At 38.8% G+C, this 26,406-nt stretch overlaps 1 protein-coding gene across 19 annotated transcripts in view; it reads right to left on the reverse strand.

Annotated features, from left to right (window-relative positions):
* Positions 1 to 26,406, reverse strand: part of NDUFS4 (NADH:ubiquinone oxidoreductase subunit S4) — a 696,041-nt gene that overhangs the window by 417,290 nt on the left and 252,345 nt on the right. The gene's annotated exons all lie outside the window — the stretch shown is intronic.

Below are 26,406 nucleotides of genomic sequence, written 5' to 3' on the forward strand. Positions count from 1 at the left end.
TCAGACCCTGTTTGCCTGGGTGTCAGCAGCAGAGGCTGCAGAAGATAGAATATTGCTGAACAGTGAGTGTACCTGTCTGATTCTTGCTTTGGAGGCTTCCTCTCAGGGGTGTACTCCACCCTGTGATGTGTGGGGTGTCAGACTGCCCCTAGTGGGGGATGTCTCCCAGTTAGGCTACTCAGGGGTCAGTGACCCGCTTGAGCAGGCAGTCTGTCCCTTCTCAGATCTCAATCTCCATGTTGGGAGATCCACTGCTCTCTTCAAAGCTGTCAGACAGAGTCGTTTGCGTCTGCAGAGGTTTCGGCTGCTTTTGTTGTTGTTTAGCTGTGCCCTGTCCCCAGAGGTGGAGTCTACAGAGACAGGCAGGTTTCCTTGAGCTGCTGTGAGCTCCACCCAGTTCAAGCTTCCCAGCAGCTTTGTTTACCTACTTAAGCCTCAGCAATGGCAGGCGCCCCTCCCCCAGCCTCCCTGCTGCCTTGCCGCGATATCGCAGACTGCTGTGCTAGCAATGAGGGAGGCTCCGTGGGCGTGAGACGCACCGGCTAGGTGTGGGATATAATCTCCAGGTGTGCCTGTTTGCTTAAAGTGCAGTATTGGGGTGGGAGTTACCCGCTTTTCCAGGTGTTGTGTGTCTCAGTTCCCCTGATTAGGAAAAGGGATTCCCTTTCCCCTTGCGCTTCCCAGGTGAGGCGATGCCTTGCCCTGCTTCAGCTTTCGCTGGTTGGGCTGCAGCAGCTGACCAGCACTGATTGTCCGGCACTCCCTAGTGAGATGAACCCAGTACCTCAGTTGAAAATGCAGAAATCACCGGTCTTCTGTGTCCCTCGCGCTAGGAGTTGGAGACTGGAGCTGTTCCTATTCGGCCATCTTGCTCTGCCCCCCCCCCCCACAAGCATTCTTATATAACAGTGACAGACAAACAGAGAGCCAAATCATGAATGAACTTCCATTCACAATTGCTTCAAAGAGAATAAAATACCTAGGAATCCAACTTTCCAGGGATGTAAAGGACCTCTTCAAGGAGAACTACAAACCACTGCTCAGTGAAATAAAAGAGGACACAAACAAATGGAAGAACATACCATGCTCATGGATAGGAAGAATCAATATCGTGAAAATGGCCATACTGCCCAAGGTAATTTACAGATTCAATGCCATCCACATCAAGCTACCAATGACATTCTTCACGGAATTGGGAAAAACTGCTTTAAAGTTCATATGGAACCAAAAAAGAGCCCGCATTGCCAAGACAATCCTAAGTCAAAAGAACAAAGCTGGAGGCATCACGCTACCTGACTTCAAACTATACTACAAGGCTACAATAACCAAAACACTATGGTACTAGTACCAAAATAGAGATATAGACCAATGGAACAGAACAGAGTCCTCAGAAATAATACCACACATCTACAGCCATCTGATCTTTGATAAACCTGACCAAAGCCAGAAATGGGGAAAGGATTCCCTATTTAATAAATGGTGCTGGGAAAATTGGCTAGCCATAAGCAGAAAGCTGAAACTGGATCCTTTCCTTACTCCTTATACAAAAATTAATTCAAGATGGATTAGAGACTTAAATGTTAGACCTAATACCATATAAACCCTAGAAGAACACCTAGATAATACCATTCAGGACATAGGCATGGGTAAGGACTTCATGTCTAAAACACCAAAAGCAATGGCAACAAAAGCCAAAATTGACAAATGGGATCTAATTAAACTAAAGAGCTTCTGCACAGCAAAAGAAGCTACCATCAGAATGAGTAGGCAACCTACAGAATAGGATAAACTTTTTGCAATCTACTCATCTGACAAAGGGCTAATATCCAGAACCTGCAAAGAATGCAAACAAACTTACAAGAGAAAAACAAACAACCCCATCAAAAAGTGGGCAAAGGATATGAACAGACATTTCTCAAAAGAAGACATTCATACTGCCAACAGACACATGAAAAAATGCTCGTCATCACTGGCCATCACAGAAATGCAACTCAAAACCACAATGAGATACCATCTCACACTAGTTACAATGGCAATCATTAAAAAGTCAGGAAACAACAGATGCTGGAGAGGATGTGGAGAAATAGGAACACTTTTACACTGTTGGTGGGATTGTAAACTAGTTCAACCATTCTGGAAAACAGTATGGCAAATCCTCAAGGATCTAGAACTAGAAATACCATATGACCCAGCCATCGCATTACTGGGTATATACCCAAAGGATTATAAATCATGCTGCTATAAAGACACATGCACACGTGTGTTTATTGCAGCACTATTCACAATAGCAAAGACTTGGAATCAACCCAAATGTCCATCAGTGACAGACTGGATTAAGAAAATGTGGCACATATACACCATGGAATACTATGCAGCCATATAAAAGGATGAGTTTGTGTCCTTTGTAGGGACATGGGTGCAGCTGGAAACCGTCATTCTCAGCAAACTTTCACAAGAACAGAAAATCAAACTCCGCATATTCTCAATCATAGGTGGGAATTGAACAATGAGATCACTTGGACATGGGAAGGGGAACATCACACAGGGGCCTATTATGGGGAGGGGGGAGGGAGGAGGGATGGCGTTGGGAGTTATAACTGATGTAAATGATGAATTGATGGGTGCTGATGAGTTGATGGGTGCAGCACACCAAATGGCACATGTATACATATGTAACAAACCTGCACATTGTGTACATGTACCCTAGAACTTAAAGTATTAAAAAAAAAAAAAAAGAATGTACCTGTAGGTCAATGAAACAGAACAGAGTGATACATTAATATTATATTAATATATCTTCAACAACTATGTCAAAGTAATTAAGTGGGGAGAAGGATAATCTTTCAAAAAATTGCACTGGAAAAACTAGATATCCATATAGGAAAAAATGAATCTTAACCTTCACACCATACACAAAATTTGTATACCACACACACAAATTAATTCAAAATGAATCATGGGCCTAAACATAAAAATTAAAGTGTATAAAACTTCTGGAAGAAAACATGGGAAAAAATCTCCAGGACTTTGGAGTAGGCAAAGATTTCTTAAATAGCATATCAAAACCATGATTGATTATAATTAGTATGAATTCGATATTATCAAATTAAAATTTCCTTTTTGTGAAAGACATGATTTAAAAATTAAAAGACACGTCACATTAATAGTACATGTGTTTTTCAAAAGTCTTATATTCAGAATATATGAAGAACACTTACAACCTAGTAATGAGAAGACAATCCATTTAAAAATGGGGAAAACTCACAATATACACTTCAAAAAATAAGATATAAAAATGACCAATAAGCATGTGAAAAAATATTCAACAACATTATCAGGAAAATGCAAATTAAAAGCACATGATACAACACTATATATCAAAATCCAGAAGGGCTAAAAGTGAAAAGATTCATAGTACTAAGTGTTGGTGAAGATATGGAAGAACTGTAACTCTTACATTGTTGGTAGGAATGTAAAATGGTAAAACTACTTTGAAAAACAGTTTAACAGATTTATACAAAGATATATTTATAACACAACCCAGTAAATTACACTCCAAGATATTTACCCAAAAGAAATGATACTATGTGTTCATACAAAGACTTCCATGTGAATACAACATCTTTATTCAAAATAGCTCAAAACTGCTCATTCCTGCTGTTTTCTTTCATACGCAAGAAGCTTCTATTAACATAATCTTGGCCTCATTTTGCCCTTTTATTTACCTTTTTCCAGGAAAGAAGTTACTTTCTCATCTAACTGGTGAATTTGGGAGAGCATCTCCCTGTCTTTTTGAGATCACCTGACTGCAGAACATACAAGTTCTCCTGCCCTTTGCTTGTTTGATACAAATCTTCACTTACTGGTCAAATCTGCAGTTTTTCAGTTTCATTCTGAAGTTCAGATTTGAAAACTAGCTTTGCAGTGTATTTAATTCATGTTCTCCAACATCAGCTTTAGTAGTTATAAAGTTTACATTTACATTTTGCTTTTCTGCTGTCTGACCTCTACTGTCCATCTCTCAGTTGGTTTTGGATGCCTGTGGCGAACTGGGAGAGTGTTATACATTCACCTCCTCATATCCTAAAGGTTACCTAGATGGATTTCCACTGTAAGATGAGTAGATGCCCCCTACTCTTCTCCGAACTTGTAGGTACACTTGGCCAAATTCCTGCTGAAAGTGGATGTACCACCAGAATGCTCTGAGCCATGACCCTCTTCTTCAGGAGCCATCAAACCTTGGTAAAGGGAATTACATATCATCACCCTTCCTGGGTGAGCTCCCTTGTGAATATTTATAACTATTCAAGGCAAAGGCCAGGGCATGGGCACTTCTTTTGGAACTTTAACCCTTCTTAAGAACAGATTTTCCCAGCATCAGGATGGTTCCACTAGCCCTGTCCTCATTTTGTAGAAGGTAGAATTGAAGCATAGAGAAAGCAAAGCTATATGTTTACTGATTTAAAAACAGTTTTCTTTCCACTTTGCCTATAAAACTACAACTTTTATGTAAGAGGTATGTACATTTCAGTGTAGTCTTCTTCAAGAATTATATTATTGAATAAAATTGTTAGAATATGAATTCAGCAGTTTACAAATAAAGTTGTCACCTAACCAAAGCATTCCAAATCAAGGTTTGAATATGAAAGTCCTAAATTCATGTGTAACCTATTTGACTACGCTGCTTTTCTCAAATGGATTAGATGGATTTTAAAAAATTTTCTACCTGCATCATTTTGTGCATTCAAAATATCTTGCCAAATCTTATAAGTAGACATCTAGTGTTATTAGTCTACTACAGTTTTTTAGCAACCTACATTCCAATGAAAATGTCCCCAGGCACTGAAAATGAAAACTGGAACTATCTAGTTATCCAACACAAATCATTTACATGAAAAAATCAGTGGGTGGCTATTGGCAAGGCAGTACATAGATTTAAAATGGGGGAAACAATAATACCAATTTTAGTGTTATTAGTAACTGAGATGGATATTACATGCTTTGGGAACTATGTTTGTATTACATGTCAAATCCTATTACAAAATATGTCATTATGATGGAAAAGTTCATAGCAAAAAGGATGTCCACATCCCTGGCCAGTGACCCATTTATTTCAAGCAACATTCAATGCAAAACAGAGACATTTCCACTGTCTTTGGAATTCACTAATATATCCGGCTTGTATTGCCATATACTTCCTGCCAACGGATTCACATCTAGTGCACATTTTCTGTGCATTGATCTTAGAACTATATTCTTCATGATCCCTTTCCACACTCCCTTGAATTCCCTCTTCACATTCCTGCCAGGCTCTTGAACCATAGATTCTACTTCTAATAAAGTTTTAAAAATGGGTGAAAAATATTTAAGGCAAGCCAGGAACTCTCTAAGAGCTTTGGTGAGATCTTATTATTCCAGATGATAAAACATTGCCTTCAAATACATGTCAGGGTTGAGTAGTATAATCTGCTTATATCTAAGGAATGTAACTAGGCAATCACTTTGGTCTCTGAAGGGGATTGATTTAGATGGGCAAGGGTTCCAGTGCTGAATCAGAATCCAATTTTAATGACAATTTCAGCATCTCTGGGAAAAAATAGAGCCAAGGTATGAAACAAGTGTTCAACTGAACAAATCCACAGTATAAGAAGTAGCATGTAAACATCTCCTAGGAACAAAATTTTCTTTCTCAATCAAGCAATTTTGCATACAAAAGTTGTCACCTAATTTGTAAAGTGCCACAACTAGAATAGGAGGAACTAAATCTGAAAGAGAAAGTACTCATTGGTGTTCAGAGGGACAGAGTAAGAAAACACTTGAATGACCTCTAAAAGGTTTGATTAGAAAGAACAGCTGAAGCACAAATGTTATATCACTTCTGATACAATGAGGACCTTGGGAAGTTGCAAGTAGAAATGTTGCGTCACTTCTGATATAATGGGGATTTTGGGAATTTGCAATTCTACTGATTTATCAGAGGCCAGCTAAAATGCTCTCCATGAACCTGAAAGTCAAGGATGCACATCCAACATCCAAAGTTCTTTATTTTAGTCCCAGAGGCTTTTTAGACTGACCACTGACAGCTCTCAAGAGATAGAAGGGAAATAACAGCTTCTGTTCTAAGAATTTGTCTATTTTTTTGCCAACAAAAAATCTTAGGGAGATTCTTCTTATTTACCAACCTGTTCAGTTCAAATTAAAGGTTTTTTTCTCTCAATGGCACTTAGTGTGACTTCTTTGAAGAGTTGCTCTGCTTTTATTTTTCTTGCTTGTACTTTCCAAACTTCCAATTTAGCCACTAAACATTCAGGGCATTAAGCCGTTCTTTAGATCTCTCATTGTATGAAAAGGTTTTCATACAATATTTCACATGCCAAAGAAGGTAAATCATGTCCTACATATCATAATTTGGTTACTCATTAGTTTTAGAGTTGTTTAGGGGTTGTCTCTGGTTCATAAAATCTATTTATGTATAGATACTTATTAAAAAACACTTCCTTTATACATATTTATATTAACCAAATAGGTCTTTGTGCTACCTACCACACAAGGATTTCAAAATATAAGTATCCAGTGACCAAGGATGGATGGACAATCCAATGCAGTAGCTACCAGTTCCACTAGTAGCTTGTTAAATCTAAATTAATTGAAATTAAATTAAATTAAAAATTAGTTCATCTTTCACACTGGTCACTTTTCAAGTCCTCATCAGCTCTATGTGGCTAGAACTACCATGTTAGACGGAGCAGATAGAGAACATTTTCATCATCATAGAAAGGTCTGTCAGACGCTGCTGTCTTAGAGCACTGCATATAAGATTATCATAATTTTGCTCTTTTTTAAAAGGAGAAAAAACAAAACCCACATTATAATGTTGTATTTTTATGTTTCCAAGGGCAAGTGATATGGGTCCCAACTGCCATAATTTTAGGCAATCAATAGGAAATCCTTCTACAATCATGCGAGTTTTACTCTGCATTATTTATCTTATTTTACAGTTCAGAAAACACCAACAATCAAAGGACTTGTCCCATCATGCTCACAAGGTTAGTGAATGGCTCAGGTAGAATGAAAACTGACAACCCAGACCACTTAATCTGTGGAGAGTACAGGAGCCAGACACAATAAGGATAAGCACTGCAGGGAAGACAATCGCAAACCAGTCTCTGGAAAACCCCACCATACACCCTGCAAGTTCTCTTTTCACAGACTGAAATGGATGTATGTTTATGTGCTTTTCTTTACAAGGTTTCTTTGGAACTGAGGGTTTATTCACTTCATTACCTCCAGTAGACTTATAGTGGCTACAGAGTTTATCAACAAATTACTTAATATGGAAACTTGGCAATGTAGAAAATGATTTTACATTCTTAAACTTGAACAAGGACGTTCAGACACCAGGAAAAACTAATTAGTTTAAGCCTTGGTAAGAGAATAACTGACTTGATTAGGAATTGAGCATGGGTGGAGCAATGCTCAGTTGTACTGGCTCACAAGAGCAGAGTCCATTGCTAAAATGTCAGGAATTCTGCAAACTGGTTGATGTCATAGAGCCATTGTTAAAAATTGAATTATGGGCCGGGCACGGTGGCTCAAGCCTGTAATCCCAGCACTTTGGGAGGCCGAGACGGGCGGATCCCGAGATCAGGAGATCGAGACCATCCTGGCTAACACGCTGAAACCCCGTCTCTACTTAAAAAAAATACGAAAAACTAGCCGGGCGAGGTGGCGGCGCCTGTAGTCCCAGCCACTCGGGAGGCTGAGGCAGGAGAATGGCGTGAACCCGGGAGGCGGAGCTTGCAGTGAGCTGAGATCTGGCCACTGCACTCCAGCCTGGGCTACAGAGCAAGGCTCCGTCTCAAAAAAATAAAAATAATAATAATAATAATAATTTGAATTATGTAGACTCATAAATAAATAAATTACATCAAAAACGAAGGTAAAAAATAAGTTATTATTTCTTCATGATGTCCTACATTTTATTATCTATACCTTGAGATTATTTTCATTTACTGTATGTGCACAGTGAAAATACTGTGTAATGATACGCCACTGCACATCTTTTCCCAACTCCACATTCAGTGATGTCATGTTACCAGATTGAAATTGGCCATAGTTGGTGTATTTACACCATGCAAATTAGCAAACACTAAAAATCATGGCTGGATTTATTGCTTCTTGATTATGTAGACATAAGAAAGTGATGGAGAAAATGTTGATAGTGCAGATTAAACCTTAAAATGTGTTATATCTGTTGCATTGTGAATAGTACAAATAATTGACAAAATGTTAGTATTTAAAAGCTATTATCTCATTTAGCAAAGGAATTACATCATTGACAAACACTGAAGTTCCTAGATCTACATACATTATTTTCCAAAGATTCAGTTGTTAAACATTTATGACACAACTGAACTAGGAATGCTTTGATTTTAATAGGCTCCCAAATTAATTTTCGTAATTTTATGCATGTAGGATACCTAGTTTGATAGAATGATTTGGTGTCACTGAAGCCTGAAGACTGGGCTAATGATTACATTAGAGGGTAACAATGATATAACAGAATTTTTGAAATGTAGTTGTAATGCCTGGGAGAAGTTCCTAGATCTACATACATTATTTTCCAAAGAGTCAGTTGTTAAACATTAACGACACAACTGAACTAGGAATGCTTTGATTTTAATAGGCTCCCAAATTAATTTTTGTAATGCATGTAGGATACCTAGTTTGATAGAATGATTTGGTGTCACTGAAGCCTGAAGACTGGGCTAATGATTACATTAGAGGGTAACAATGATGTAACAGAATTTTTGAAATGTAGTTATAATGCTTGGGAGACTTATTTTATCCACAGTATAGCTGCATATATGTATGCTATAGTTATTTTGGAGAGAAAAAAATTAATGCTTAAAACCAGTATTTTCTTTTAAGCAAAGTGTATTTTGTCAAAGAAATGGATCTATGAATCTGATGCACAGGATTAGATATGCAAATATGGACCAGAAACTGAGTGACAGAAAAAGACTGAGTGCTAAATTCCCCTATAAAAAATAGAAATATAAGGCCTTGAGTTTTTGATAACAATCCTTAATAAGGGAAGGCATAATGTAATAAGGATGCCAAAGAAGTCAAAGCAATATTTAGTGTGACTTTATTGATAAGAAAAAACTGAGGAGATACAGCCGAAGACTTATAAGAGGGAAGTTCAGTGTTTAAGATACATAATCTCACTTCATGCCACTTAGCCTGAGTACTCCTCGAACTTTAATGTGCATATAAACTGAATTCCAATTCTGTAGGCTTGATGTAAAACCTGAGAATTTGCATTTTTAACAAACTCACAGCCAATGCTGATTCTGCTGGTCTGTGGGTCACATGCTGCATAGCAAAGATCTTCTGCATCCACATACGCAAATCAACATATGCAGAGGTTTAATGTGTGTGTTTGTTGCTGTTGTTTTTGGTAGAATTGACAGGAAGGGACTAAGGGACACAGCTGGATGACATAATGTGGACTAGGGAGTAACCTGCACAGAATGAACAGAAAAATCCCTAAACTCAGCTAGTTTAAAAAGAAAGAGGAGCTCACATTCAAACATCCATAATACTATTACTCTTGGAAATTGAAAGTAGGGCACTAGACTTCTACATGATGTGGGCTGAGGTGTTGAATTTATTTTATCTAAAGGGGTGAGAAGACCTAGATAACATCTGGGTTACAGAGGTTTTTTTTTTTTTTTTTTTTTGGTTTTGTTATTTGTTTTTTGAGACAGAGTTTTACTCTTGTTGCCCAGGCTGGAGTGCAACGGCGTGATCTCGGCTCACTGCAACCTCCGCCTCCCGGGTTCAAGCGATTCTCCTGCCTCAGCCTCCCAAGTAGCTGGGATTACAGGTGCCTGCCACCATGCCTGGCTATTTTTTTATTTTTATTTTTTTTAGTAGAGACAGTGTTTCACCATGTTGGCCAGGCTGGTCTCGATCTCCTGACCTCAGGTGATCCACCCACCTCAGCCTCCCAAAGTGCTGGGATTACAGGCGTGAGCTACTACACCTGGCCCCAGAGATGTTTTTGAACATTATATATGCTCTGTGCTTCTCCTTCTCTATCTTGATGACCATGGCATTTTTTTTTCAGTCTGGAATACCATCCTTAGCATCTTTCCTGACTCCTGGCATCGTCCACATGCATGGAGACCCAGCTCAAATGTACACTTTGCTCTCTCCGCACTTAGAGAAACAAACAACAGTTGTAGGACTCCAGAAGGCATCTCTAAATCTTCCTCATCTTTTTATAGCATGATTCTTTGATTAAAAAAAAAAGAAAGCACTAGATGTAGGAGAAGTTGAAATGGTAAGTAGGCAGGTCATTTTAGTTACTGGTTCTACTTAAAAATAAATTTTTAAGTAGATTTTACTGGTTCTACTTAAAAATAAATTTGCTGAGGGGATTTAAAAAGATAAGCCTTAAGTATTGAAGTGAAGTCAGGGACTGATTGACATTTACATCCTTACTTCACTCTTAAACAAGATGGTCAGCCCATTAACTTAAAACATTCTTTTGTCGAGAAAGAACTTCTCTTTAACTTATTTCTCTGATGTTAATTTGCTCAATTATTTATAGATATCATGATACACAGTCAGGGACAACATTTGGGTGAATGACTTTGACCTTCTTTGTACTCCTATCAAGGTAACAAGTAAGACTAGGTTCCATACACAATTAGTCCAGCGGTGAATAAAGGATAGTCACATGTTCAAGGATGTGGGAAATTGGAGTGGGGGTAGGTAGAAGGAATACTCAACACACAGTAAGAAAGCTAAAAACTTAGCACTGGCTTCAGCAGTGAGACTGTTTGGAAATTTTACTTTGTCTCATGTCCTCCTTCTAAGTCTCCTTTGTGATCAACCATAAGACCAAAGAATTTCTCAAATCAGCAAGAGCCCTCATGATTACTTACCTTGGGACCTGATGGAACCCCCCAGAACTGCTACAGCTTCTCTGAGTTTATATAATCTTGAATCCAACACATTTTTGTAACTTCAAGACAGTACCTTTGGTTCCCAGTGATTTTTCTCAACTTGCCATTTTCTTGAAACTTTCCCTGGTGTACCTACAACACTTTACTCTTGTCTGGGCTCAGTTTTATCAGCATCGCTATTTTTGTTCCATTTATTGCAATAAAGTGAATGTGTCAGTTCCCTGTATTTAAAACAAATTCTACCAAAAGACATGTCTCATTTTCTTAGTGGTCCTATAAGCTAGAATAACCTGCCTTTTCTCTGGGTAATACTATTACGGGAAAACTAAGAATAATTTATTAAAGATCAGAAATAGTTCTTACCCTTCAGAATAAACTGAGGTTCCTCTTGAGTTCAGCCTACCAAAATCAAGCCCAAATGAATTATAGTGTTTTGTTTTTACTCCTTTCTACCTTCCCACAAAGATGCATTTAATTATCAGTCTTTATCAAAGATGTAGTTTCCTTATGCTATCTTTTGCTTTTATAGGTCTTCCTCAAGGACCTGACATGCTAAGGTTACTGTCTGTGCCTCAAATTTCTCTCCTTCTTTTCCATTTCTCCCAAACACCTGCTCTAACACTGATCCAATCTAAAGATCTAGTAAAACAATTCACAATAAGGCATTGATGACTTTGGTCTGGTCAAGAAAGTTTACACCTTCAGGGGTCTTTCATTTATGAAAAACAAATGAACCCATATTAGAATTATCAAGAGACTGGTTACCATTCCTAAAATCCAAACCAAACCTTCATTCCTCCCATAGCTAAGGGTGGACCTTGGTCCAAATGGCAAGTAAGGATAGCCAGTGTTCATTAGGACACAGAATCTGAAAGGTGTGCATCGGGGCCCCAAGGAGACTGCTCTTCAAAGCAACCAGCATTATTTCTTTAGTTTCAGGTATATAGTAGACTCTCCTGGTTCCCATCCAGATCCCATTTACGTGGTTGCATACCCATTCCTCAGCTATGATGACTGCTAGCCCCTAATGACTCACAGCAGCCTCCTTCTCTAGAGTTACTCTCAACCTAATGGGAGCTGCTTTACCTTGGACACATTATACCACCTGAGAATAGGAGGAGGGTCAGGACAAACTCCCTCCATTGAGGAAGTAACAAACCTGTGATTCATCTAGATTCATCTATACTCCAGAATTCCTTATAAATCAAATGAAGCTGGTCTCCAGAGGAGACTATCTTTGTTTGGTTTTACTAAGGCCTTTACTGCTTTTTTTACGCCCTTTCTCCTGAAAGTAATATCTCAATAAATCATTCATAGAAGAATTTCTGTCTCAGGCTCTGCTTCTAGGACACTGGTACTGGGAGCGGTCCTAAGAAAGAAACCCTATAGATGGGATTCTGGAGTTGAATTATTCACTGGCCGTATGGTAGTGCATCCTGGGTTGGTGGAGCCATGATAGTTCCTGGCTAAGATGTTCACCCATGGTGAGCTGGCAGGGGGACACCGACTAATCAAATGTCTCTGGCATTTCAAAGATGTATGGAAAAGAGTGTATGGAAAAGATGTATGGGCCATGGAATTGTTTTGCTTTTCCTAAATGTTGTAGATTTAGAGATCATGATAATCTCAGATCTATTAATTCATAGTTTGATGTAAATATGAGTCAGAGGGCTTTCTTAGGAGCAATTAAAGAAATCCTAATTTCTGTAAATGGAGGGCAGACAAAACTGATGGCTTGAAACAGAACTTAATTGGAAGAGGCAGAAAATTTTGGAGAAACTTGAATTCCCAACCTAGGGAAGTTTCATAAGCCAAAGTTGGAGCTCTGATATGGGAGTGAAAGCCCAAGGTGGGACTATCTGGGTAGATTCACTTGAGCATATTGAAACCCCAGATTTCCCTGACCTCTCCAGGTCTTTAGAATTGATCACTTTTATTGGAAGATAAAATTCCCTCTTCCCCGTAGAACTCTACATGAAGACCATGTAGAGTTCTCAGAGCAGACAGGAACTTTTTAGGAAAATGCTTGCCTTCCTCAAGAACTGTTCCTACTTCTCCTTTTGCTCACCAGGCCCATAACATGGGTCAAATTTCAGTAAAATTAAACTGGAAAGTGCTAGACTGCTAAAGGAGAAGCAGTTATTAAATACCAAAACAGTGGCTGGACCTAGTTAACACGTACTGACAGGACAAAGGACATAGTGCCTGGGACTCCTGAAGATGCCAGCTGAATGAGGGAGTAAAACTGCAGAAGGAATACAGTACTGAAATGGGGGCACCATTCTGTGACCCAGGATTTAACACTTTGGTAAAGTGCCAACGGGCAGTTTTAATGCTTTACCAGGATGGTGAGAAAGCAATGATGGGAAAGATTGGGAAAAGTAATGCCCTCCATCAAATGTCAGCAAACTTTCTCTGTAACGGGTCAGGTAACAAATATTTTAGGCTTTGAAGGTCATATGGCCAATATGTAGACAAATGGGTGTGGCCAGTAAATTGTTTCAATAAAACTTTCCTTACCGAAAAAGGAAACCAGCTGGATCTGGCTTAAAGGCTACGGTTTTCCAAACACTGTTCTTCATTAAATGAAGTAAAGCTGCCAAAACTTCTGTGGCAGACTGTGAAGAAAGGTATTAAAAATTTGGAGAAGGGACCATGCTAATTTGGGCTACTAAATAAGGCTGGAAAAGCCACCATTTGAGTCTATTCCTTGAAAGGTCTTGGGGAAAAATCTATCAAAGCAATAAGAAATGTGCTGGTGAAGAAGAACTAGTATTTTTGAGAAGTTTAGAGGTGGCTGTCCTCTGTACACTGGGCCTCAATAGGAGATGCTGTTACAGACATGGGGGTTAGGATCCAGAAATAGCCAGGTAGCTGCACTTAACTAAGAGAAGCAAGGCAATTTTAAGTATCATAATGAGCAGAAGCTTGGAATGGAAGCCAAGAAATGTTCCTAGGGGCAAGATAGATGGGCAGCCAACAATGATGTTACTTAATATGTGTGCACAATCGAATTAGATCATAAATGTATGAGTAGAAAGCAGAGGGCAGCTACCACAATGGAAAGCCACACTTTATTGTCAAGTCTGCATACTGAGGCAATGCTTAGACATAGAATCTGTCAACTGAAAGAGTGGCCAGATATCTACAAAAAACACTCAGCAGCCCCACAAGTCATACAGTAGGGATATACTCAGTCCTTCCCTCTGGGGGAAACTAGGCCCTTTGGAGAGGGACATGCCTTAACAGTTTAAAGACTGATGGATCGGGGTCTGAGCTGATCCTCATACCAAGAGAACAAAAGTCCCTCAATCATCCCCTATTTGACTAGAGGCATATGGGGGCCAGGTAAAAAGATAAAGTCTTGGACCATGTCTATTTCAGTGTGTTTATTGAGGTTAAAGGCTTACCTCCTGGTCATTTCCTCTGTTTTTGAACACATAAACCAAATGAACATACTTGGTAGTAAGCAGAAGTTTCGCATTAGCTCCTCAACCTTTAAATAAAAGTTATTGTAGTCAGAGAAGCCAGGTAGAAGCACCTGAAATGGCTTCCACCTTGACCAAAAACGTAAGTGAAAACAACATCACTTTTGAAGAGGTTGGAAGACTAAAAATGTATGAGATGCAGGGGGTTGTCATCTTTGTCATATCCCCAATTAATTCACTAGTCCTGTTCCTGAAAAAAAACAAAAAAACCCTGATGGCTATGGCAGGATGATATTGGGCTAAAGAAAACTAATTGCAGTTGTTGTGTCAAACTGGTATCTTCATGAGAGCACAGCAACACTGCCTCCTTATGTAGTATGAAGTGATGAAGCTGACAAATGCATTCTTTTCAATACTCATCAGAAATTATGATCACAACAATTCACACTCACATGAGATAGACAACTGTACATATGTACAGTCTTACCCAAGGGCTATGTTTATTCTCCTATCTGTCACATTATAAACTGAAGATCGCTGAATCATCTGGACTTTCTGTAGAACATTGCACTACTGATCCATGTTATTGATATCTTGTTCATTACACCTGATGTGCAAGAAGTGGTAAATGTAATGCTCCTGAGGGAAACAGATAAGTTCTAAAAAAGTTCAAGGGCCTGTCACATTAGTGACCTTTTTGTGTGTTCCAGTCTTATAAGGCATGCTGGAATATCTTCATCCAACGTGAAGAACAGATTGTTGTGCCTTATACTTCCTAACACTAAGAAAGAAGTATATTCCTTGGTAGGCCTCTCTGGGTTATGGAGGAAACATATTCTGTACTTGGGAATACTTCTGTGACCCATTTATTACAAGGTGAAAAGCTGCTAGTTCTGAGTGGATCTCAGAGCAAGAAAGGACTCTGCAGCAAGTCTAGGCTATGGAGCAACCAGTGCTGCCTCTTGGGCAGATCCTATGGTTGTAGAGGTATATCTAGTAGAAAAGTAATGCCTGTTCAACCTGAGAAAGCTGACTGAAAATAAAATTAAAAATATAGAAAGATAAAACACTGCGTGGAGCCCCTGGAAAGTCACAGTAAGAGAACTGTGGCACAGGATTCTGGAGCAAGTTTATGCCGTCTGCCACAGAGTATTACACATCATTTGAAAAACACCCTGGCATGCTATTAGACCCTGGTAGAAGCTGAGCATCTATTCATGTGTTAACAAGCGCCCATTCAGCCATGTCTTTCCATTATGAGTTGGATACTATCAGCACTCCAAGTAATAAGTTTGGGCCCAGATAAAATGCTAGTAGTAGATCCAGGATAGGGCTTGAGATAGTTCAGAGAGTGAAAGTAGGCTGCATGAGACTTATTTCCATGTCACATGCTAGTGTTTCACCTTTGCCTCTCTCTCAGCTCATAGCTATGTTCTCTGGGGCTTTCTTTTCAGTGGCTAATGGAAGAGGCAAGAGCCTGAGCTTTGTTCATGAATCAGTCATGTTGGTATGTGGGTATAAGCTAATAATGCACTGCTGCTCTACTACAGTCACATGCAAAGTGACAGTGGTGAGAGAGAACTCTTCAAATGGGCAGCTCTTCAGTGAGTGATCTCTTTTAGTTCCTTTGTTGGAATGGGAAGTGGACTAAGATTAAGATATCCCTAAACCCGTAGGCAATGGTGAATGGCTTAGCTAGTTGAATATACATAAACTCATGGACAGTGGTAAATGGTTTAGTTGGTTGGTCAGGAGCTTGGAAGGAACCAGACTGGAAGGTCAATGATAAGGATGTCTGAGGAAGAGGCATGGGGTTGGACCTATAGAAATATAGAGCACAAAGTATGAGTAACTTGGTGTAACAAAATGTAAGTAACTTTGTCCAGAAGGGGTGCTAAAAAAAAAAAAAATTGGGCAAGATAGATGTCAGTTTGCCTCTGTTCTCAGCCGTGTCAGGGATTGTGCAATGGGCTTTTGAATGGAGTGGACCTAGTGGCAGAGAGTGAGGCTGTGGGTTCTCTCTTTGTCATGAAGGCTGATCAAATTACTGCTGTTACTAATATCCAGTCTATTGACACCAAGACCAAAGGTGAGTCCCTACTAAGACATCATTTCTCAAGGAGACCAAGCAACTACCTGGGGGCAAGTTTTTACTTTGGATCCCCTTCTGCCCTAAAGGAACAGTGATTCATTCTGACAAGATTATCTTGTATTCCAGTGAGGGGTCACCTTTTATGCCTTGGCCAGCATCACAATTCAAGGATTCATGAAGTATCTCATATACTAACATGGGAGCTCACCTGATGCTTCCTTGAAAAAAGGAGACAGCTTTAGTGGCAGAAGGGTGATGGTGACCACATGACCATGGGATCCACTATTTCTAACACACACTACATCATCCCAAAACCAATGGGATCACCTCTTCTCAGCTGAGATACCAACTTGGAGATGACACTCTGCAAGGATGGGGTGCTATCCTGCAATATGTGGTATGCGCATTAAGCCAAAGGTCCTTGGCTGTTCTGTCCCTAATAGGTAGTATATAAAATTTGGAGACCCAAAGGGTGTAAGTAGAAGTGGCTCTACTCGACATCATTCCCATTGACCGCTTGGAGACTTTGTGCTTCTCATTCCCGCAACCATAAGCTTTATTGTTGTGGAAGTCCTGGTTCCTGGGGTGGGAGGGACTCTTCCCCTAGAAGGCACATTAAGAATCTGAATAAACACTTGTCGTGTGGTCATTTTGGGGCTTCTCATGGTAGTAGACCAGCATGCTAAGAAAATAGTTACCTATTAGAGGGTAATTCACCCCAGTCATCAACAGGTTTGGCTGCTGCTATATAATAGAGGTATGGAGAATATTTTTGTCATTAAGTTGATTGTGGCATCTTTTGGTTTTCTCATGTCCACTTTTAGGTGTAAATGCAACCATAGTAAGCCCAGTCTGATAAGGACATAGTCACTAGGGATTCAGACTCCACAGGGATGAGGGCCTACAAAGCAAACCACTTAGACCAACACAAATGCTGGCTGAAGGAAAGGAAATATGCCCTGAGTGGCGGAGGAGGAGACAATGAGTATCAGGTACAACCTTGGAATCAATTGTAGCCCTTGGGACTGTAGTCTAATCTATCAACTTTCATTTTGGAATTCTCCCAGAATGTTTCACTGGTATAAATCTTGGAGAAGTTGTACCTGGAAGAACGGGAGGTAATGTGAGAATCAAGTGGATCTGAGCAGCATGCAGTGCTGCTCAGTCTACAGTGGTGTTGCTGGTGTCCTCCTCAGATCCACATCAAAGAAAGGTACACTTAACTCCCAGCTGCTGTGAATGCTGGTCACTTGTCTCCTCTGGAGATGGGCTCCCAGCCAAATGGGAGCCCTCTTCCCTGCGAGATGACTCCCTTCCTTGGAAAGCTAATATTGGATACAAAAATATGGCTTCCTTGCCTCAAGATGGTACCAATTCTATGGCACAATTCTTGCTCTGGAGCTCCTCATGGGATCAGGCTGAAGCGAGTCACCAGCTGCAATTATATCTTTGCTTAGCTTCGCCTCTCAACCTGGACTTTTGCAATTAGAGCTACAGGCATTCCATGACACAATATCTTGTTAATAGCCAAAATAAAAGAGAGAGATCATTTGCCTTACTTTGCATTTCTTATACTCCTTCTTCTGATGTCATTTTCTCTGTAAATTCTTGCACAATAATCCTAATCAGTAGCTCTGTTTCCAGGGAAACTGACTTAGGAAAAGGTATTATACAAAGAAAATGTCCATGACTCTTGATGGTTAGTAATTACAAACACAACCAATTACAAAGGATTTTCTAGTAAGGGAAGATGCACACACATACTCACAGACATACATATAAATATACATGTAATATACATTATATATGGTATATATACATAAACACATAAATATATACCATATATAAATATATATCTGTAATTTATACACATATATCCATCTGTGTGAATATATATATATTTTGTTTTTAAAATTTTAAACATATATTTTATATTATATTCAGAGGGTACATGTGCTTGTTTGTTACATGGGTATATTGCATACTGGTGGGGACTAGGCTTCTAGTGTACCCATTACCCAAATGCAAACATCGTATCTGATAAGTAATTTTTCAACCCTCACTCCCCCCTCACTTTTCCCACTTTTGGTATCCCCAGTGTTTATTATGTCCATGTGCACCTATTATTTAGCCCCACTTACAAATAAGAACAGTGGCACTCAGTTTTCTGTTTATTTCTGAATTAGTTCACTTAGGATAATGACCTCCAGCTCCATCTATGTTGCTGCAAAGAACATAATTTCATTCTGTTTGTGGCTGCATAGTATTCCACGTTGTATCTGTGCCACATTTTCTTTATCCAGTAAAACACTGATGGACACATAGGTTGGGTCCATGACTTTGCTATTGTGAATAGTGCTGCAATAAGCATACAAGTACATGTATCTTTGTGATATAATGATTTCTTTTCCTTTGGGTAGATACATGGTAGTGAGATTGCTGGGTTGAATGATAGTTCTATTTTTAGTTCTTTGAGAAATTTCCATGTTGTTTTCCACAGAAGTTGAACTAATTTACATTCCCACCAACAATGTATAAGTGTTCCCTTTTCTTCACATCCATGCCAACATCTGTCATTTTTCTGACCTTTTAATAATAGCCATTCTGACTGGTGTAAGATGATGCCTCATTGTGGATTTACTTTGCAGTTCTCTGATGTAAATCACAGATATATTGTATGTTTCAATGAGCAAGTCAACTTCTACCTTTCCGAAATGGTCTATGAATGTCTGCCTTTTAGCAACGAGGAAAAGCCAAAGTTTGAATACTGAGTGATGGGCATGTCTGTTTCAGTGACTTGTAGGCACATGTATCTTCTCTGCGGAAAGGAATGTAGTTGCATGCATGCATGGGAGTGCCTGGCATGAATGCATGACTCAATCACATGTCTTGGAAAAGAACTGGTACATGGCCTACTGAGAAGAACACAGGTGAAGCAGTTTTTAATTATAAATGTACTTTGGAAAGATCTTATATTAGGCAATATAACACCTTCAAACTAGGCTTGGGTCTAATTTTTTGGACTTGGATGTAAGTGTACTTTTACAATTAGAGATATAGCATTACCAAGAGAATTTATAAATAGCAAAAAGGAGAGAGAGAAGACCATCTGTCCTGTAGATAGAGATGCATGTATACTTTTAAGGTTATGATGACAAGAGAATATACTTAATGACTTGCGAAAAGCAACACTTAAGCAGGAGTAAACAAGATTTATTAGAAGATCTCAATATGAAAATTGTCCAGAATAAAAAAAAAACACTTTATTTGCATGCTAGAAGCTCTACTGAGGTCACATGTGCAGTTATTGAAATATTCAATAAATGTCAAAGTGAATTTGGTCCAATGTTTTAGTACATTTGGTTTAGTTTCATTAACTATTTATTTTTGAAGTTGGCCTTATCAGCAGTCTCTCGTACACCAAAAATACCAACAGAAAACTTAGAAAATTGATTTTATCTCACTATAAATAATAGTTGTTCAGGCCCTTTTCTATGAATGTGAAGATGTTTTATGTCCCTTGGGGAGATATACCCATCAAGTTACCCAGAGTGAGGAGAACAGTTAAAAATAATGTCTAAAAAAGGGCTAATATGGAGTGGAAATAAGACTAGACTTCAAAGGAGAGAAGGGGCCATGACAGCAGTGTCTGAACATTTGCTCGGGATGGGTGAAAATGTGTGGCATAAATAAGGGGGCTATAGGTTGCGATTTTTACAGATTCTACTCACTAAATAATGCCCTATGAAATTTCTTTCAAGTCTTTGAAATCCTGTTTCTAACAGCGTTCCCTCCAAGTTCAGCTGTATGTAATCACCCTGATATTCCTTCCTACTTGATTATTTCTCACAGACTTAACCAAGAAAATATCATTCTGGAAGACTGCTGTGCCAGGTTTTTCTGTTGCATTGCAGGACAACTCAGATAACCCAGGTCCAGTCCTCTGAGTCATCCAGTATGGGTTGGAGGTTTGGAACCTGGAAAGGTCTGATCTAGGCAAGTAATAAGCTCAAATCAAAAGACTTGCCACACAGGTCTATTGAAGTATCTAAGAGGAAACACACTTCTTCAAACCCCAAATGCTCTTTACATCCAGCAAATCTGTACTGGAAATCTTTCAGTAAGATGATTTCCCATGAAATGTCTGGTACTCTATGTTCCCCATCAGGTCATAAATACCACGAGAACAGCTTTTCCTGCTCCATTTAAGTTTGCCCAGTGCCAGTTTTGGTCTTGTCCCAAAGCCAAAAACATTGGAGACATTGACAGAAAAGAAAGTAATGGACCATATTGGAAGGGCCCAGACAGTTCTGTGCAGATTCTGCTCTAGATGCTGGTGAGTATTCTTACATTTGTAAGCTGATCCTCTCATTCCTCTAGCAAATGAAGAGTTGTATATAGGTGGTGGCTCTGATGGGCATCTAACTGACAGCTGCTACCAGAGTCATCCCTCTGCTGAGAAGCAGCTTTTTCAAGTCAACAAGGTTGGAACACTAATAGAAGAATCCCAATTGGCACATGGAGGTTAGACTTGCAAATCCTTAGTCAAATGTCAATAGACAGCCAAAAAACATACTCGCTGAAAATTTCATTATCTTCTGGAATGTGAGCAACCATTGGGATTGCAGTGTGGGACTTACAGGGATAAAAAGACAAGGCAAGATTTTGAAGGTGGAGCATTGTTCTCAAAGGGGCAAGGATGGTGGGTCTGGGAATGTGGTGGCTACATACCTCCTCATACTGTGAGGAGGGCTCTGAGTATGGAAAGAGATACATCATTGCTGTGAATCCCCTGCTTTCTAACAAAGTATCCAAATCCAGTTTTGTGGAGATTGGCAACTGTTGGAATTCTTTTTTATTACTTTTATCTTTTTAAGAGTCTTTGAAGTAAATAGAAATGAACTTAGGTGCAAAGGCAACAAATGTCCTTTAATTGATTAAATTTACCCCTTGTTCATCCACCAGGAATTCCAAGTAAAATGTAAAGTGAGGGCACTTTCTTATTTTTCATATCAAATGAATTCTACTTTTCTCTGTAGCATGTCGGAATTTATTTATTGGTTCAACATTCATTGACTAAGGGCTTACTCTCAGATTCTGTGTGCAACACTTTCTGGGATTACAAATATGAATAATAAATAGATTGTTGCCCTTAGAGCAGGGTTGGCTTCATGGGCATGCAACCTGTGCAGTCACACAGAGCCTATTGCTTAGGGAGTCTGATGCTTGGCTTAATGCTCAGATGTTACCGTCTTGAAATTCTTAGATTTTTGAACAAGGGGCTCTGTATTTTCTTCTTCACCGGGCCTTGCAGATGATGCAGCTGGTCCTACCTCAGTAACGTGTTTGAGAAAAATACATTCCATGAACAATACAATAACGTGTCATACAATGTAATATTTTTTTAAAAATACAGAAAGAAACTGGCAACAAGTGTACAGCAAGCGCCATGTTATGAATCCCAGAGAAAGATGTATCTATCTGTGCTTGTGGGAGTTCAAATGTTTTAATTTAGGGTGTGTTATTTTAGTGAGAATTTTAGTAGAAATTTATACTTTATAACTGTTTCCATCTTGCCAAGACAATGCAAAGTTGTATTAGTTCATACTGATTGGGTTAATCTAGCAAAGCCTATAACACGAAAAGACAGAGATTATGATTTGTTGACTAACTTGACTTCTAATTTGTCACAAAATCTTCTTACTTCCCATCGCCTGTCCCATAGAACAAGCTTTTGTATTGGGTAGTGGGGAAAGAATATGATGCAAAGAAGCGTGTGTGTGTGTGTGTGTGTGTGTGAGCATATGTGTGTGTAAATGTGCACACAAGCATTTCAACTGGGGACATGAAGACATTTGTTCATTAATGGTTTTGCTTTGAGTTGTTAGTGGATTGAGTTGGTAATAAAATAAGTATATCTTAATCATCTCAGGTGACTGGATTATTGATGGGGAAGTACTAGGGGTTAAAAAAAGGTTGAGATTTGGTGCTGATAGAGACAAAACTTTAGGACAGGTAGGGATGAAGATAATGAAAAACTAAAAATAAAATTACTATATAAGCAGTAATACAATAATCCATGTTTTGCATTCTAGTAAGTTTCTTTGGTAAGTTAACAATAGTCCTTTGTCTTTTCATCAAATGGGTGGATTTTTTAAAGGAAATAATTAAAATGTCAAAGTTGAGCTTTGGAACACCAAAAGTTTCCATTCTCCTCTAAGATACTTTTTGAAGATGCAGGCATATATGCGGTCTATAAAGAATGTTTTAGTGTATTACACAGGCAATTCTCAAAAATTTTTTTACCATAGGAGTTTCCTTTTCATTTTGCCCAACATCACCCAATGATTCCTTTTTAAAAGTTCAATCCCCTTGTTCTTTATTCCTTCCAAAAAAGAAAAAAAAAAAAAAGAAGAAGAAAAGGAAAATAAAAAAGCAACCAACCCAAATGGAAGGTCTTCTATGTCACTTATGAAGGAAGAGTAATACTGCCTTTTATTTTGTTTTCAACTATTTTAAGAAGATAGAGTTTTCACCTGAGCCGTTGTCTACACATCTAGAATTATGTGTGATAAAATAAGGATAGATTGGATTCTGAAAGAATGGCTAGCTGAGAAGGAAAGGCAGAGGCCTTCCTCGATAATAATTTAATGTAATAAAAATGGCGAAGGGGATATTTCAAACCTAGAGACTCAGACGGGAGAAAAGAGATAAAGTCAGACACGTTGAAACAATTCAGTTTGCCTAATGCACATTGAGCTACTCAGTTTAGGTATCATCAAATGCCAAATCCATATTTGCAGGTCCAAGTTAAGTGAGATGTTTGCAGAGATAAAGTTTTGAGGAAGAAATACATTGAAAAAAATGTTTCTGAAAATTCAATATAGATAAATCCTACAGAACATTGTTATCTAACACTAGAGCATGTCAGCATGGATAAATTCTTGGAAAATAAAGCAACATGAATAACTCTTACAGTTTTGCATATCAGAAAGATGACTGATTAAAGTATGTGTTTATTTGAATAGGCCAGGAGCATCTGTCTCAGTTTCATAGATAAGCGTGTGCGTGTTTGCGGTTTTTTTAGAACCAAGATGCCCAGAGGGTGGAGCACACAGCTGTGGCTCTGCTACCTTCATCATTATCACCATCACCACGATAGACAAACAGGCACTGTACATTCTGGGATGCTGAGCCCCACAGTGGGAACCTAATTATCAGCTGCCTGAATGTTTACAATATTTTCAGATGACTGAGGTCACCCTGTCCAGCCCCAATGCCAACCAAGAAATGAACATTCTTTACCACATTCCTTATCTCCAAAATCTCTAAGGATTCATGGGGTGGTTGTTTCTTCTCATTACTCCCTGTCTCTGCTCTGAATCTTGGCTTATGTGACTGCTGTTCTCCCCCTTCTCCACACCACTTTGCTTCCTTCTGGACACTCACTGCCTGGATTATTTCAACTCCCCAAAGTGCCAACGACATGAGGCTGGGTGTGTAGCAGACTTTTACTTTGAGGATAATTGCTTTGAATTGAATGTTTTTTATCTCCCCCAAACTTATATATAGAAAACCCTAATCTCCAATGTGATGGTTTTTGAAAGTGGAATCTTTGGGAGGTAATAGGTCATGAAGGTGGGGCTCTCAGGCTGGGATTAGTAATGTCCTTATGAGAAGAGACACGAGAGAGCTCACTTCTCTGCTTGTAAGCACCAAGGAAAGACCACGTGAGGACATAACCAGGAAGAAGGTCTTCACCAAAATCCCAACCATCTGGCACCCTAATTTGTACTTTCAGCCTCCAGAACCATGAGAAATAAGTTGTTGTTTGAGCCACCAACTCGTTTGAGCCACTATGGTAATTAGTTACAGCAGCCCAAACTGAGACAGTAGTGGAGTGATTACAGGGTGTCCCTGAAGAGACAAAATGCGAAATAGAATGTTAATCATCATGCTCTAACATTAATTAACAAATTTCTATCCTCCCACATTTTTACCATCTATATGCCCTCCTTAAGTTTTGTCTGGCCTTCATCTTCTTGTCTCTGGTCCCAGTCTACCTGCTAGACTCCAGCCCCAAAATTATTGTTATTTTTTTATGCAATATAATTTTGCTTTCTGTACCTTACTCTTAACCCGGCATATTGTTGAGCAAATTTTAAGATAAAAGACTTTTTAATGTGGGTGACTACCATTTTACAGCACAAAATGTTTAAGAATATTTGTTAACCTAAAACAAAAACACATGCCAAAAAAGTAGCAGAAGTTCTGAAATTTTATTTTTTTCTCTTAACTTGATCAAAACCTTAAACAAGATTCCAGATCCATTGTTAGAGCATAAGACACAGAGTATTTTTTCTTCCTTTAGAAGCAGAAATTAAACCCAAATGATCCTTGTAGTCTTAATGATCACACATTCAAACAAATGCAAATTGGGTAAACAAGAAAATCTATTATATGAAAACTTGAAGCAACTGTATATGTCAGACTTTGTTCTTGAGACTTTCACATATATTATCTCCTTAATTTTTACAGCAACCTAGTAGTTAGCTTTTAGTCATCCAGGTTTGGCTAAGGTATCAGGTGGAATTCAGTTAGAAATATTGAGTAGTGAGTCACTACATTTCAAGTTTGTACTCGGTTTATCAAGTTAATAACTTATAGAATTGTATATACTCTGAAATGATCAGGATTTCAGCAATGGTCTCACACTACCTAAATTCACACAAGGCTGATAAAAAGTCATGTGCCACACGACCTTTTGGTCAATGGCAGGGCACATATACGAAGGTGGTCCTATAAGATTATAATAAAGCTGAAAAATTCCTATCACCCAGTGATGTCCTAGCCGTTATTGTAATGTCATAGTGCAATGCATTACCCATGTGTTTGTGATGATGCTGGTGTAAACAAACCCACTGTGCTTCCAGTCCTATAAAACTATAACACATACAGTAACATACAGTATGTAATACTTGGTAATGATAATAAAAAAATATACTATTGGTTTATGTATTTTCTTTTCTTTTTTTTTTTTTGAGACAGAATCTGGCTCTGTCACCCAGACTTGAGTGCAGTGGCACAATCTTGGCTCACTGCAACCTCGGCCTCCCAGGTTCAAGTGATTCTCCCGACGCCTCCCAAGTAGCTGGAGTTACAGGTGTGCACCACTATGCCCGGCTAACTTTTGTATTTTTAGTAGAGATGGGGTTTTACCACTTTTGGCCAGGCTGGTCTTGAACTCCTGACCTCAGGTGGTCCGCCTGCCTCGGCCTCCCAAAATGCGGGGGGGGTTATAGGCAGGACCTACTGCGCCCAGCCTAAACTATACTTTTGATTGTTATTTTAGAGTATACTTTGTCCACTTACTGAAAAAAGAAAAACAAAGTGAACTGTAAAACAGCCTTAAGCAAGTCCTTCAGGAGGTATCCAGAAGAAGGCATTGTCATAGGAGATGACAGCTCCATGCATGTTATTGCTCCTGAAGACCTTCCAGTGGGGCAAGATGTGGAGGTGGAAGACAGGGATACTGATGATCCTGACCCTGTGTAGGCCTTGGCTAATGTGTGTGTTTGTGTCTTTGTTTTTAACAAAAAAGTTTTTTTAAAAAAAGAAAAAAAAAAAAAGAAGAAAGATTATAGAGTAAGGATATAAAGAAAGAAAATATTTTTGTACAGTTTTACAACATGAGTTTTAAGCTAAGTATTACTACAAAAGAGTCAAAAAATTTAAAAACTAAAAAGCTTATAAAATAAAAAAAGTTACAATAAGCTAAAAACTTATTATTAAAAAAAGATTCTTGGGGGTAAATTCTGAATTTGTGTAAGTACACTCTATGATGTACACACAATCACGAAATCACCTAACAACATATTTCTCACAATGTATACCCTTTGTTAGGGGA

Source organism: Macaca thibetana, chromosome 6, assembly GCF_024542745.1.
Source record: "Macaca thibetana thibetana isolate TM-01 chromosome 6, ASM2454274v1, whole genome shotgun sequence".
Taxonomy (NCBI): Eukaryota; Metazoa; Chordata; class Mammalia; order Primates; family Cercopithecidae; genus Macaca; species Macaca thibetana.